Source organism: Pristiophorus japonicus, chromosome 6 (assembly GCF_044704955.1).
Source record: "Pristiophorus japonicus isolate sPriJap1 chromosome 6, sPriJap1.hap1, whole genome shotgun sequence".
Classification (NCBI taxonomy): domain Eukaryota; kingdom Metazoa; phylum Chordata; class Chondrichthyes; family Pristiophoridae; genus Pristiophorus; species Pristiophorus japonicus.
The window spans coordinates 105979803-105996674 of NC_091982.1; the positions used below are offsets into that span (position 1 = coordinate 105979803).

General features: G+C 43.8%; 1 protein-coding gene and 1 pseudogene across 2 annotated transcripts in view; both read left to right on the plus strand.

Annotated features, from left to right (window-relative positions):
* The window catches only part of LOC139265751 (ribosomal protein S6 kinase alpha-6), a 170419-nt gene that overhangs the window by 29861 nt on the left and 123686 nt on the right, over window positions 1–16872 (plus strand). The window lies entirely within an intron of this gene.
* LOC139265491 (NADH-ubiquinone oxidoreductase chain 5-like) lies at window positions 9192–15025 on the plus strand (annotated as a pseudogene).

Here is a 16872-nt window from a genome sequence, read left to right on the forward strand (position 1 = left end):
CCTGTCTCTTGCAAGTGCACCCCTGGTGGTAAGGTATGCTGGTGGTTACAGGTCATATCTTATTACAGTCATGTATAGCTTGTTGGGATACAGTTATATATAATAATGTAAGATACATGACACAGGGCCTGTCATGATTCGCTTCTCCTCATACATGTGTCTGTCTGGAGGGCCGGTGCCATTCCTTGATTAGTTAATGGCCTTCCCATTAACATCTTTTCTAGTTTGGTGAATTTCAAAGCCATGTTTCCTTTGTAACTTGAGCTCTGTCCAGCCAGAGGAGGCATGAACTTGGGGAAGTTATCCATTTTGTTTCTTTCAACAATGCAGCCTTTCCATATAATCTACATTTTTAACATTATATATACAGAATCAATTTTATCATTATTAAACACTTTTATTCTTACAAGGGTGCCAAACATTGATTAAGTCTAGCCAGTCCTGGAGGTGATCGAGATATGGACCCTGGGTTATGTATGGCAATGGTCGGAGAAGTAGGGATGGAGATGTGCCATGTTGTGGATGTGAAAGGAAGTGATCTTGGTGACAGCGGAGATGCAGGGAGTCAGCTTGTGAATAGATCGCTTAGTGAGTGTTGTATACTGTGTTTCCCTGAAAATGTGAGCCATGATCTTATTGAATGGTGGTGCAGGCTCGAAGGGCCAAATGGCCAACTCCTGCACCTATTTTCTATGTTTCTATGCTCACTCGCATGGCGTAGTATTTAATGCTAGTGAAGAGAAGACTGTCGACTCTTTTATAATAATAGATCTGTGAAGATAGTCAAGTGAATCATTTTGGTGCTTTTAAACTCTTTTTAAAAAGTTGGTTGAAATTATGATCCATCTGCTCGGAAATTGAACTGGTACGACGTTCTCGGAGGGTGATTCCTGAACTGGTGCTGATTTGGCTGCAGTTAGAATACACATTTTATTTGACTATGAAACCCAAACTACTTTGCAGTGCTGTAAAATATGTCTTTTAACTGCCCTATTCAGTCATTTGTCTCGTATCTATTTAAAACTCATATGCATAAAAAGACTTGGGATATGTACACAAGGGATAGGGGTTGATGTTTAATGGGATTAACTGGTAAAGAGAGCCAGATGACTGCACTATATCTGTGACTGAAAGGAGATCTGGTACACAACAAACTCCAATATAACATTTTCAATTACAGAAATGCATAAAACTTGATAAGGATGGTTTAATTTTATTAATGGTAATCGTTCAAAATTGCTGAGTGTTTTGTATGCTGTGAACTGAAAAATAGTTTTTCTTGGAAACTAATTGGCTGTTGAATGCAAATTTAGGAAATCTGATTGTGATCACAGTACTGTTGAATTGTTGCAAGCATGTAACATTTCAGCGATATAGGACAAGGATTATGATACTAAAGGATGAGGACAAGAATTTAGAAAAGTTCAATTATTTTGTTATAAGCACATGAGAACCAGAAGGACGAAACCAGAAAGAAAACTTGCATTGATATAGTGCCTTGTCACATGTTTTTGGACATCCCAAAGCATTTCACACAATTAATTACTGTTTTGTGCAGTGACTTGCTGTGTAGACAAGCATGGCTTGCATTTTGTGCATATCTGGGTCTCTCAAAGCGTAATTGAATCGATGACCATTTAATCTATATTTTTGGTGGGGTTTGTTGAGGGAAGAAACTTGCCAGGACATTGGAAAAAAAACTCTGCCCTTCTTTGAATAATGCCATGGGATCTTTCAACATCCATCTGAACAAGCAGATGGGGCCTCAGTTTTGTGTCTAATCTGAAGAGCAGCGCTTCAAACAGTGCAGTACTCCCTCATTACTGCACTGAAATGTCCGCCCAGATTCTGTGGTAAAGTTTTGGATTGCGACTTGAACTCTGCCTTCTGACTCAGAGGTGAGATTGCTACCATAGTAAATCTTATCAACAGGAAAGTGCTATTTGATCTTTTTGGTTGATCTGAATACTGCCATCTCGCTCCACTTTTTATTCTTCACTTCTATCTTTCTCCGGAACCCACTTGTATTATTTGTTCCACAGCTTTCCCTGATAACCTGTTGCACATGTCTTTGAACTGATGTGAAATAGTTCTGTCTGAATCCCCTATTTAGTCATGAAATCCTAATTTTAAAATGAGTCACCCAGTTCATAGAATCAAAGAACAGTTACAGCACGGAAGAAGGCCATTCAACCCGTCAAACTCCCTTTTGAAAGCAGTGATTGAGTCTGTTTTCAGGCAGTGCATTCCAGATCCTAAACATTTGGTGTGTAAAAAAAAGTTTTTTCTTATGTCGCCTTTGGTTCTTTTGACAATCATCTTAAATCTGTGTCCTCTGGTTCTCAACCCTTCTTCCATGGGAACAGTTTCTCCATCTACTCTGTCCAGACCCCTCATGATTTTGAACATCTCTATCAAATCTCTCAATCTTCTCTGCTCTGAGGAGAACAACCCCAGCTTCTCCAGTTTATCCATGTAACTGAAGTTCCTCATCTCTGGAATCATTTTCGTAAATCTTTTCTGCACCCTCTCTAAGGCCTTCACATCCTTCCTAAAGTGCGGTGCCCAGAATAGGACACACTACTCCAGTTGAGGCCGAATCAGTGTTTTATAAATTCCACGCTTTTGTTCTCGAGACCATTATTCATGAAGCCCAGGATCCCACAAGCTTTTTTAACTGCTTTCGCAACGTGCCCTGCTACCTTCAACGATTTGTGCATATGTACCCCTAGGTATCTCTTTTCGTGCACCCCCTTTAGGATTGTACCCTTTAGTTTATATTTCCTCATTCTTTCTATCAAAATGTATCACTTCACACTTTTCTGTTTTAAATTTCATCTGCCACGTGTCTGCCATTCCACCAGCCTGTCTATGTCCTCTTGCAGTCTATCACTATCCTCCTCACAGTTCATTATACTTCCAAGTTTTGTGTCATCTGCAAATTTTGAAATTGTGCTCTGTAGACTCACATCCAAGTTATTAATATATCTCAAGAAAAGCATCGGTCCTTTGTTTTCGTACCCTTTGTTCATGTGAACTTTTTGTCTGGCTCAATGTTAATTCCTTTCATAATGTTGAAAACTTCCATTAGGTTATCTTTTTCAATATAAGAAGCCTGATCGCCTTACCCTTTCTTATAACTTAAGGTTCCCAAAACCTGGTACCACCTTAGTTGGATTACAGCAGAGGTACTCTCCAATTTTTGGGTGAGGACCATAATTCTAAATAGTAATTTGCTTGAAGACTGGTCTCTCAAATCTAGCATAATTGTAGTAATGCAAACATGCTGTCCCACTCTTGCCTTTATCAAACATGGCCATGTTTCACCCCTTTCCCCAAGTGTGATCACATGCTTTGATGTTCTTGACAAATACAACCAAATCCCATATGACAGCAGAATCTTGAGCCCAAATTCTACAATGACAATGGAGCTGGTTTTAGCAATGTAAACGGGGAAGCTGGTACACAGACAACTCTCAGGATCTGAACTACAAAAGCACCTCATCACTCAACGACAATTGGCCCTGAATGTGATATAATCAACACTGTACACAGTACTCCAAATGGGATTAACAGTGTCATCTCTTTTGAATTGCATTCAATTGAGGTGTCTACTGTACATGGTCCATGTCTCTGAACCATACTATTACTACAGTAATACCATGGTTATTACTACAGTTCTGTAGATAGTTTTGGTGGCAGTTTTGAGGGCCTAGTCTTCAAACACTCTTTTCCTCAGGCGGCCGAAGGCTGCACTGGTGCTCTGGGGGCGGTGTTGAATCTCGTTGTCAATGTCTGCTCTTGTTGATAAGAGGGTCTTGAGGTATGGGAAATGGGCCACGTTGTCCAGGGCCGCGCCGTAGATCCTAATGACTGGGGGGCAGTGCTGTGCGGCGAGCACAGGCTGGTGGAGGATCTTTGTCTTACGGATGTTTAGCGTAAGGCCCATGCTTTCGTACGTCTCAGTAAATATGTCGACTATGTCCTGGAGTTCATAGAAACTAGGTGCAGGAGTAGGCCATTTGGCCCTTCGAGCCTGCAACACCATTCAATAAGATCATGGCTGATAATTCACCTCATTACCCCTTTTCTGCTTTCGCTCCATATCCCTTGATCCCTTTCGTCGCAAGGGCCATATCTAACTCCCTCTTGAATATATCCAATGAACTGGCCTCAACAGCACTGTGTGGTAGGGAATTCCACAGGTTAGCAGCTCTCTGAGTGAAGAGGTTTCTCAGTCCTAAATGGCTTACCCCTTATCTTTAGACTGTGTCCACTGGTTCTGGACTTCCCCAACATCGGGAACATTTTTCCTGCATCTAACACCTCCAGTCCTGTCAGAATGTTATATATTTCTATGAGATCCCCTTTCATCATTAATCTAGATATTGATTGGGCTAACCAAACTGGTAGCAATGCGGTGGAGGAGGATTTCCTGGAGTGTCTTAGGGATGGTTTTCTAGAACAATATGCTGAGGAACCACTAGGGCGCTGGCCATCCTAGACTGGGTGATGTGTAATGAGAGGGACGAATTAGCAATCTTGTTGTGCGTGGCCCCTTGGGGAAGAGTGACCATAATATGGTAGAATTCTTTATTAAGCTGGAGAGTGACACAGTTAATTTGGAAACTAGGGTCCTGAACTTACGGAAAAGTAACTTCGACGGTATGAGGCGTAAATTGGCTAGAATAAACTGGCAAAGGATCCTTAAAGGGTTGACGGTGGATAAGCAATGGCAAGCATTTAAAGATGACATGGATGAACTTCAGCAATTGTACATCCCTGTCTGGAGTAAAAATAAAACGGGGAAGGTGGCTCAACCATCGCTAACAAGGGAAATTAAGGATAGTGTTAAAGCCAAGGAAGAGGCATATAATTTGGCTAGAAAAAACAACAAACCTGAGGACTGGGAGAAATTTAGAATTCAACAGAGGAGGACTAAGGGTTTAATTAATAAGGGGAAAATAGAGTACGAGAGGAAGCTTGCAAGGAATATTAAAACTAACTGCAAAAGCTTATATAAATATGTGAAGAGAAAAAGATTAGTGAAGATAAACGTAGTTTCCTTGCAGTCAGAATCAGGTGAATTTATAATGGGGAACAAAGAAATGGTAGACCAATTAAACAAATATTTTGGTTCTGTCTTCACGTAGGAAGACACAATAACCTTCCGATTGTACTAGGGGACAGTAGGTCTAGTGAGAAGGAGGAACTGAAGGATATCCTTTATTAGGCGGGAAATTGTGTTAGGGAAATTGATGGGATTGAAGGCCGATAAATCCCCGGGGCCTGATAGTCTGCATCCCAGAGTACTTAAAGAAGTGGCCCCAGAAATAGTGGATGCATTGGTGATCATTTTCCAACAGTCTATCAACTCTGGATCAGTTCCTATGGACTGAAAGGGTAGCTAATGTAACACCACTTTTTAAGAAAGGAGGGAGAGAGAAAACGTGTAATGTTACCATTTGCCTTCTTCACCGCCTGCCAAACCTGCATGCCAACTTTCAATGACTGTACCATGACACCCAGGTCTCATTGCACCTCCCCTTTTCCTAATCTGCCGCCATTCAGCTAATATTCTGCCTTTGTGTTTTTGCCCCCAAAATGGATAACCTCACATTTATCCACATTATATTGCATCTGCCATGCATTTACCCACTCACCTAACCTGTCCAAGTCACTCTGCAGCCTCTTGGCGTCCTCCTCACAGCTCACACCGCCACCCAGTTTAGTGTCATCTGCAAACTTGGAGATATTTACACTCAAATTCCTTCATCCAAATCATTAATGTATATTGTAAATAGCTGTGGTCCCAGCACTGAGCCCTGCGGCACCCCACTAGTCACTGCCTGCCATTCTGAAAAGGACCCGTTTATCCCGACTCTCTACTTCCTGTCTGCTAACCAGTTTTCTATCCACGTCAGTACATTACCCCCAATACCATGTGCTTTAATTTTGCACGCCAATCTCTTGTGTGGAACCTTGTCAAAAGCCTTTTGAAAGTCCAAATACACCACATCCACTGGTTCTCCCTTGTCCACTCTACTAGTTATATCCTCAAAAAATTCCAGAAGATTTGTCAAGCATGATTTCCTTTTCATAATTCTATGCTGACTTGGATCGATCCTGTCACTGCTTTCCAAATGTGGTATTTCATCTTTCATAATTGATTCCAACATTTTCCCCACTACTGACATCAGGCTAATTATTACCCGTTTTCTCTCTCCCACCTTTCTTAAAAAGTGGTGTTACATTAGCTACCCTCCAGTCCATAGGAACTGATCCAGAGTCGATAGACTGTTGGAAAATGATCACCAATGCATCCACTATTTCTAGGGCCACTTCCCTAAGTACTCTGTGATGCAGACTATCAGGCTCCGGGGATTTATCGGCCTTCAATCCCATCAATTTCCCTAACACAATTTCTCGCCTATTAAGGATATCCTTCAGTTCCTCCTTCTCAGTAGACCTACTGTCCCCTAGTACTTCCGGAAGATTATTTGTGTCTTCCTTCGTGAAGACAGAACCAAAGTATTTGTTCAACTGGTCTGCCATTTCTTTGTTTTCCATTATAAATTCACCTGAATCTTACTGCAAGGGAACTACGTTTGTTTTCACTAATCTTTTTCTCTTCACATATCTATAGAAGCTTTTTCAGTCAGTTTTTATGTTCCCAGCAAGCTTCCTCTCATACTCTATTTTCCCCCTCCTAATAAAACCCTTTGCCCTCCTCTGCTGAATTCTAAATTTCTCCTTGTCCTCAGGTTTGCTGCTGCTTCTAGCCAATTTATATGTCTCTTCCTTAAATTTAACACTATCCTTAATTTCCCTTGTTAGCCACGGTTGAGCCACCTTCCCCGTTTTATTTTTACTCCAGACAGGGATGTACAATTGTTGAAGTTCATCCATATGATCTTTAAATGTTTGCCATTGCCCCTCCAAGTCAACCCTTTAAGTCTTATTGCCAGTCTATTCTAGCCAATTCACGTCTCATACCATCGAAGTTACCTTTCCTTAAGTTCAGGACCCTAGTCCCTGAATTAACTGTGTCACTCTCCATCTCAATAATTAATTCTACCATATTATGGTCACTCTTCCCCAAGGGGCCACGCACAACAAGATTGCTAATTAGTCCTTTCTCATTACACATCACCCAGTCTAGGATGGCTCGCCCTCTAGTTGTTTCCTCGACATATTGGTCCAGAAAACCATCCCTAATACACTCCAGGAAATCCTCCTCCATCATATTGCTACCAGTTTGGTTAGCCCAATCTATATGTAGATTAAAGTCGCCCATGATAATTGCTGTATCTTTATTGCACGCATCCTTAATTTCTTGTTTGATGCTGTCCCCAACCTCACTACTACTGTTTGGTGGTCTGTACACAACTCCCACTAGTGTTTTTTGCCCTTTGGTATTCCGCCGCCTCTGTGTGTGCGCAGACGCAGGCATCATCCGTGTACTATAGCTTGACGAAAGAGGTTGGGATGGTCTTGGACCTGGCCTGGAGACGGCAAAGGTTGAACAGGTTCCTACTATCTGTCCCACCTGTGACAGGGACTGTGGCTCTTGTATTGGACTGTTCAGTTACCCAAGGGCTCATTTTAAGAGTGGAAGCAAGTCTTCCTTGATTCCAAGGGACTGCCTATGATGATAATGCATTCGATTCCTCTGCTGTGAACCCAGTAGCCTGTATGGCTTTTTAACTGTGCTGGGCTGATGGTTTCAAATAGTTTTCTACAATAGCCCCTATCTTTCTATCAGTGCTGCATGATTCAACACAGGCTCTCTGAATCCTTGCTTTCATACTAATTATTTTATATTTGTTTACATTGAACTGGACTTGTCATCTGCTGGCCTATTTTCCTAAAAGATGCAAATTATTCTAAATCTAGAGACATTGGGCCCAAGTTTGCCCAGGAGTTGCTCCTATTTTTTGGGGACAACTAGATTTTTTGGGAGTATTCTTAAAAATCGCAATTCTGCCCATTTAATTTGTTCCATTCTAGGTGAGTTAGTTAAGTTTTTTTTTGTTTAGTTTTTTTTTCAAAAGGGGGCGTTACCAGCCACTTACGCCTGTTTTGGCCATTTAAGCAAATTTAGACAGCTAAAAGTTACTCCAAACTAACTTAGGCCAGCGTATGTGGCCATTTGCGTCCTCACAGAAAAACCTTGCAGTGAGTAAAGAAATCGGCGCAGGTAGCCAGAGATAGTGGGGGGGGAGCGGGGGGGCCGGGGGGCGCCGGGGCAGGGGTGGGGGGGTGATGGTGGGGAGGGAAGGGAAATGAAGTGAGAGGACCTTGCAAAGCACTAAACACCTTCACAACAACATTAAAGAACAAATATATTTAAAGCATCAAGCACTAAACCAAGCACAAAAATAAGCATTCAATAACAAATTAAAAAATACAAGCAAGCTGAGGGACCTGCACCTAGCACCAAGACTTACAAAGCACGAAACAACTAGATTAAAAATGGATTGGTAAAGTGGCAAGTCTTGTAAATAAGAGTTTCAGCCAAACTATTTTACAGAATTCCTTTTGAAAGCAGATAAAGAGTAAACTTGAATGTAAACTAAACAAGAATTTAGGACCACATAATCAATCAATAAATAAGTTAATAAAGAAATAAAAAAAAAACAGAAGACCTACCTTCAGCAAAGCTTTACTGCAGAAAAAACACTAGCAGCTGGGTACTGTTGCACAGAGTCTATACCGTCTCCTGCTCAGCTGCCGGCCAAATGGTCAGTCCGGCTGGTGGGTGGGAGGGACGACCAGCGGCAGGAGACTGCAGCCTGGGACCCTTGGGTTTGGTCCCCAGTACTGGGAAGGGTGCATCAGCCTTGGTCAGCGATTAAAAAGGCTGGGGGGTTGCCGTTGATTGGGAGACCTAGGGCAGGGGGGAGTGGCGGCAGGGAAGCTACCGGTTGGATGGGGAAGCAGGGAGGTCTTTGAGCGGGCGAGGTGGGGTTGGGGGCGGCGGGGGGATGGGTGGGCAGGGCCTCCACATCCCTGGCCATGCTGGGTTCTTTGACCGATTTTGGCCTCCGACACACCTCCCCTGGCTGTCGGGTGGGTAGGCCTGCGGCTCCAGGCCACAGCTGGGGTCCGCTATCGGGAGGGGAGCTGACTTGAGGAAGGATGGTGGAAGGCATGTCCGATCGTGGGGGGGGGGGGGGGAGAGTTGGCTGATGACGGGGGGGTCTGATCACGGGTGGTTTACAGGTAAGGCGGCCATAGAAGGCCCCACGCCGGTTTCTGCCCTACGCCACTCCAGCACCATGGTTGTCGCTGGCATCTTCCTATTAATTCGTTTACACCCGCTAATACAAGACAATCAACTAATCTTAACAACATGCCTCTGCCTGGGGGCCTTATTTACTGCCGCATGTGCACTCACCCAAAACGACATTAAAGAAATCGTTTCCTTCTCAACAGCAAGCCAACTGGGCCTAATAATAGTTACAATCGGACTAAATCAACCCCAGCTTGCGTTTCTTCATTTTTACACCCATGCTTTCTTTAAGGCAATACTTTTTCTTTGCTCGGGCTCAATTATCCACAACTTAAGTGACGAACAAGACATTCGAAAAATGGGTGGATTTCATAAACTTCTGCCATTTACCTCATCCCCTTTAACCATCGGAAGCCTGGCCCTTACGGACATGCCTTTCCTGGATTTTTTTCAAAAGATGCCATTATTGAATCTATAAACACTTCCCACTAAAACACCTGAGCCCTGATCTTAACCCTTATTGCAACCTTGTGGCTGGATAAGGCATTGGGAGGGGAGGGAAACCTTTCGGCCAGAGTTAGGAGCGGGTACCGGCACCGGGAGGCTCTTCAGCCAGGGATAGTAGTGGGTACCGGGAGGGAGGAGGCCCTTCAGCCAGGAATAGTAGCGGGTACCGGGAGGGAGGAGGCCCTTCGGCCAGGGATAGTAGTGGGTACTGGCATGGGTGGGGGGGGGTGGGGGGGGGCAGTAATAGACTTTAGGCATAAACACTTTAATAATTTAATGCTAGTAAGGTGCTGCAATGTGTCGGGTGCTTGTGCAGGTTGCTGTGAGTTGGCCAGAATGTGTTGTATGTTTTACTTTCCAGCCTCAGCCCGCAGTGTGTCCCTCGTTACCCTGGCAACCCGATCTTTTTGGTGCAGATCTTGGACTCCACCCCCAAAATTCAAACGGGGAAACTTGGATGATTTTTTTTGGCATAGTTGGGCCCAAAAAAACAGGCGTAACTCTTTCAAGTACGGCAAAAAACAGCTTTGGGGAAAATTGAGCCCAATAATTAAAAACCTGGCTTCTTCTAACCCCATTCCAGCTTAAATGTTTCTATTCGTGGCAATCTTGTTTTCCAGTTTTTGAGCCAATTTTCTAACAACTCTCTGTTTTGTCCCTTATTCTGTAATAGTATACTGTAGCCATTAATTCCCATTACAAAATCTTCAATTCTTTGTGCTATCCACTGTGATCTACCTTGAAAAACTCCAGCAATTTGGTTAAGCAAGACCACCCTTTCAGAACCGATACTGCATGTCTTCGATCAAGGTATTTCTTAATGCATCTTTTAAAATCTTTGTGGAGACTTTCATTGTTAAACTGGTCCCCAGATATATATGTCTCACAATCCTTTTATAATTAAATGGAATTTTGTTTGCCATTTCATAGTCCTCAAAGCGATTTCTTCCACAATTGAACTTTTAAAAGTGTTGTTTCAATGTAAGTAATTTTTATCCCCGCTTGCTTTAAAGATTAATGTGTATTCTCTACCTGCTGTTGTATAACTGTACTATCAACTGCCTGGATCCCTGGAATACAATCCTGATTTGGCAAATCGCCACACTCTTATTCAGTGAAGACAGTTTACCAGTTCTTTTACTGTAATGCACATTCTGCTTAAATACTCACTTTTTCTCTTGCCACAAATTCAATGCTAATTATTCTGGTTAGAACACAGGTTTAAAATGTTTCTCGCTTTAAGTGTACAGATATTCAAAAATTCAAAACTGATGGGCCACTCATTCAACAAATTCTCACTTTGTTGGTTCATGGTTCCAAGTGGACAACATTTTTCACCACTTTTAATGCAAAGATGTCAAGAGTCAGTTGCCATAGATGTGCTTACAGGGACTGTGGTTCTCATATTGGATTGTTAGCCACCTATGAACTCATTTTTAGAGTGGAAGCAAGTATTCCTCGATTCCGAGGGACTGCCTATGATGATGCTTATTTGAGATGTTGAGAATAAGAACATAAGAAATAGGAGCAGGAGTAGGCCATACGGCCCCTCGAGCCTGCTCCACCATTTAATACGATAATGGCTGATCTGATCATTGACTCAGGTCCACTTCCCTGCCCGCTCCCCATAACCTCTTATTCCCTTATCATTTAAGAAACGGCCTATATTTGTCTTAATTTTTTCAATGTTCCAGCTTCCACAGCTCTCTGAGGCAGCGAATTCCACAGATTTACAACCCTCAGAGAAGAAATTCCTCCTCATCTCAGTTTTAAATGGGCGGCCCCTTATTCTAAGATCATGCCCTCTAGTTCTAGTCTCCCCCATCAGTGGAAACATTCTCTCTGCAGCCACCTTGTCAAACCCCCTCATAATCTTATACATTTCGATAAGATCACCTCTCATTCTTCTGAATTCCAATGAGTAGAGGCCCAACCTTCTCAACCTTTCCTCATAAGTCAACCCCCTCATCTCCGGAGTAAACCGAGTGAACCTTCTCTGCCTCCAAAGCAAGTATATCCTTTCGTAAATATGGAAACCAAAACTGCATGCAGTATTCCAGGTGTGGCCTCACCAATACGCTGTATAACTGCAGCAAGATTTCCCTGCTTTTATACTCCATCCCCTTTGCAATAAAGGCCAAGATTCCATTGGCCTTCCTGATCACTTGCTGTACCTGCATACTATCCTTTTGTGTTTCATGCACAACTACCCCCAGGTCTTGCTGTGCTGCAGCACTTTGCAATCTTTCTCCATTTAAATAATAACTTTTTGATTTTTTTCTGCCAAAGTGCATGACCTCACACTTTCCAAAATTATACTCCATCTGCCAAATTTTTGCCCACTCACTTAGCCTGTCTATGTCCTTTTGCAGATTTTTTGTGTCCTCCTCACACATTGCTTTTCTTCCCATCTTTGTATCGTCAGCAAACTTGGCTACGTTACACTCGGTCCCTTCTTCCAAATTGTTAATATAGATTGTAAATAGTTGGGGTCCCAGCATTGATCCCTGTGGCACCCCACTAGTTACTGATTGCCAACCCGAAAATGAACCATTTATCCCGACTCTCTGTTTTCTGTTAGTTAGCCAATCCTCTATCCATGCTAATATATTACCCCCAACCTCGTGAACTTTTATCTTGTGCAGTAACCTTTTATGTGGCACCTTGTCAAATGCCATCTGGAAGTCCAAATACACCACATCCATTGGTCCCCCTTTATCCACACTGTTCCTTACATCCTCAAAGAATTCCAGCAAATTTGTCAAACATGACTCCCCTTCATAAATCCATGCTGACTCTGCCTGACCGAATTATGCTTTTCCAAATGTCCTGCTACTGCTTCTTTAATAATTGACTCCAACATTTTCCCAACCACAGATGTTAGGTTAACTGGTCTGTAGTTACCTGCTTTTTGTCTGCCTCCTTTTTTTAAATAGGGGTGTTACATTTGCATTTTTCCAATCTGCTGGGACCTCCCCAGAATCCAGGGAATTTTGGAAAATTACAACCAATGATTGCCAGATACGAGGCTCCCAAAGCAAGTGCTCTACTCTGACCTCGTTCACAGCAAACGAGCCAAAGGTGGGCAGAGGAAACGTTACAATGACACCCTCAAAGCTTCCCTGATAAAGTGCAGCATCCCCACTGACACCTGGGAGTCCCTGGCTAAAGACCGCCCTAAGTGGAAGAAGTGCATCCGGGAGGGCGCTGAGCACCTCGAGTCTCAACGCCGAGAGCATGCAGAAATTAAACGCAGGCTGTGGAAAGAGTGTGCGGCAAGCCAGTCCCACCCACCCCTTCCCTCAACGGCTATCTGTCCCACCTGTGACAGAGACTGTGGTTCTCGTATTGGACTGTTCAGCCACCTAAGGACTCATTTTTAGAGTGGAAGCAAGACTTCCTCGATTCCGAGGGACTGCCTATGATAAGAGTTTTGCCAAACTACTTGTTTTTATAAATCTCTTTGCTCTTGGATAAATCACTGGATGAGCAGTTCCACCATAAGATGATCCCTCATAAAAGAAAGTAACTGAGCAGTGATGAGCTGTTCCTGTAAAAGTACTGTAAAAGTTCCTGCAAGTGGTCAGTTCAGAAACAGACCTTTTGACGTTCGTGAAAATGTCCTGCAATTCCTATAGGCTCAATTTTGCCATGCCCATTTCCTGGCGTATTGCCAGAGTTACGCCCGTTTTTCTAGGCCAGAAATGCGCTGGAAATAATTTGCCAAAGTTTCCCCGATGTATAATTCGAATTTGATGATGATGATAGATTGAGTAGACTGGGTCTTTACTCGTTGGAGTTCAGAAGGATGAGAGGTGATCTTATAGAAACATTTAAAATAATGAAAGGGATAGACAAAATAGAGGCAGTGGGGTTGTTTCACTGGTCGGGAAGACGAGAACTAGGGGGCACAGCCTCAAAATACGGGGGAACTAATTTAAAACCGAGTTGAGAAGGAATTTCTTCTCCCAGAGGGTTGTGAATCTGTGGAATTCTCTGCCCAGGGAAGCAGTTGAGGCGAGCTCATTGAATGTATTCAAATCACAGATGGATAGATTTTTAACCAATAAGGGAATTAAGGGTTATGGGGAGCGGGCGGGTAAGTGGAGCGGAGTCCACAGCCAGATCAGCCATGATCTTGTTGAATGGCGGAGCGGGCTCGAGGGGCTAGATGGCCTACTCCTGTTCCTAATTCTTATGTTCTTATGAATTTGGCGCCGCACAGCTTGTCCAGTCACTCCGGCGGGTGAAGCCTGCTATCGGTGGCGAAAAATGATGCTACACCTTCTGCGCATGCGCGGGGGGGAAAAAATTACATTTCTGACAAGTTGGCAGTCGGCCATTTTTTAAGAGCCAGTTGTGCGTGTTGCAAGTGCTGCGTGAGAGCATTAGAAAAATCGGAGCTGCAGCAGTTCAAATTGCAATGTGGTGCAAGGACCAAGAGTTTCTTACAGGATGAAATGGAGGCACTAGTTGTGATTGAGAACAGATGGCAGGAACTGGACACCAGTCGGTCACATAAAAGTTCCATCCAAAGAAATGAAGAAACGCTGGAACCAAGCTGCAGAAGATTACTGCACGAGATCTGGAGGCGAGTGTAAAAAGAAGTGGCAGGACCTTGGTCAAGTAGTTAGTGTAAGTAATATTTTCATTTATTCAATGCAATTGCAATTGTAAATGTGACCAGCTGTATATGTCCCACCCAGTAGAAAGACACCCCCCTTAAAAAGTTATGTTTTCATCTTTGCAGAGGAAAGTGGCACACAATAAACGAGAAAGAACCCGAACAGGAGAAGACCCGGCAAATCTGCAGCCACTGACACCCTTGGAAGAGAGAGTCGCTACTTTGATGGGTCCTGCCTGGAGAAAAGCAATCATCACTGCACAAGCTGGGCCCACACTCGAGGGAGAGGGTAAGTCCTGCAAATTGCACAATCTGGCTTTGCTAAATGTTGAGTACTGCGCGGGCTAGCTATGCTTTGGTTCATGGGGATGTCTCCATCAGCTATGCTTTGGTTGATGCAATGCGCTATCATTCATCGTGGTCCTTCAAATCAGCCTGCTGCCTAGCCTGTGCTGTGAGCCTACTCATGCCACCCTCCCTGCCCCCTCCTCTGCTGCAAACCATTTGTCTGTGTTCTGTTATATTTTGCAGAACTTGAGGCCGACCCTGACGATGTAGAAGAAAATTCAGACGAGGACCAGCCTCAACAGGATAACATCTTTGACTCCAATCCTCCAGATGAAGAACATGGGGTGAGGGGAGGGGATGGAGCTGAATGAAGCCCCCACTGTTTTACTGACTTTGGAGAAGGTGCCGCTCATTGCGATTTAGTGGTGTGCCGTGACTAGTGGTTTGAGTGCTGGTGGGACATTCCATGGTTTCCCACCTTCTGAGGTTGGGGGTCCCAGTGGTGTGGTGCAGCGAGGCACACCCAGAGCCCCACCGTCCCAGGCTGCGGGTCCAAGTGGTGGGGTGCGAGCCACACCCGTGGGGATGATGGGAAGTGGAGCTTGACTGCACTCTCCCTTGGTGCAGGACCTAACCGATGTGGTTCAGATTACATTATTAAGTGCAGAGAGCATTGACCTTACCCAATTACTTCTGGATGCCATCAGTGGGGTGAGTGATAATGTAGCGGGACTGTCGGGAGAAGCAACAGCAATGACACGGGAAATGGAAACGATGTCTGAGACCATCAGTGAGGGAATAGTGATCATGAGGGAGGGAATGTCAGAGGTAGCTGATGCTCTGTCAGTGACCATCAGGGAAGGAATGTCAGAGATGATGCAAACAATGTCACTGACCCAAGGGGGGGAATGCTGCAGGTAATTGAGACAGTTTTGCTCAACATGAGGGAGGGAATGTTGCAAGTCATTGAGACACTGTCAGGGCTCATGAGGGACGGCATGATGGCGTTTGCTGCTGCAATAAGGGAACATGCCCAGACGCTGCACCCATTGACAAAATCAACTGCCACTCCCACTCCAATCCCCACACTTGCCGCCTGGGCCCTCCAACTTGCTGCCGACGCCGCCGCCTCCCACCCCCCACTCAACAGATGCGCACTACCTGAAATCTTAGAAAAGAATAAGCTTGTTACCAAGCCCAAAAACACTGCTCCACCGCCTGCGGGCAGAAGTGGTGGACTGTCCAAGTGCAGCGGGCGGTCTTAGAATAAGCTGGAGGAGAGATGGGTTCAGCTTTTCTTTGCTGCTGTTATTATTGTTACTGTTGTAACTGTTGTCAAATTAAAAGAGTTTGTAAGTTATGTAAATTTACAAGTTTAATCGTTTTTAAGTGATCTTAAAGAGTGATCTTAAAGTAAAGTTTGGTGCACGAATAATTTTATTAAAGTTAAGTTCAGTACAAGGGCTGTAGAGAGGGCTGTAAACTAATTAGTGAGGGGGAGGATTCAGCTGAGCGAAAATTTAAAAAGTCAAAGGACAAGCAGAAGATAACACTGGGGGAAATAAAAACCAGAGCGTGCTCGGAAGGGACAGTGTATAAATATAAAGGTGAATCATAAAGTGGGGTCAACGCAGGAAAAAATGGTTAAAAAAAACAGATTTAGAAGCTCTTTTTCTGAATGCACGTAGCATTCATAACAAAATAGACGACTTGACTGTACAAATGGGAATGATCTGATAGCCATTACAGAGACATGGTTGCAAGGTGACCAAGGCTGGGAACTAAATATTCAGGAGTATTTGACAATTCGGAAGGACAGACAGAAAGGGAAAGGAGGTGGGGTAGCTCTATTAATAAAGGATGAGGTCAGTGCGATAGTGAGAAACTATACTGGCTCAGAGGATTAAAATGTTGAATTAGTTTGGGTAGAGATGAGGAATAATAAGGGGAAAAAGTCGCTGGTGGGCATAGTCTATAGGCCCTCCAACAGTAGCAACACTGTTGGACGGAGTATAAATCAAGAAATAATGGAGGCTTGTATAAAGGAACGGCAATAATCATGGGCGATTTTAACTTTCATATTGATTGGACAAAGCATATTAGCCAGTGCAGCCTTGAGGAAAAGTTCATAGAGGTATCCGGGATAGTTTCCTTGAACAGTACGTTGCGGAACCAACCAAGGAGTAGGCTATCTTAGATCTGGTGTTGTGAAATGAGA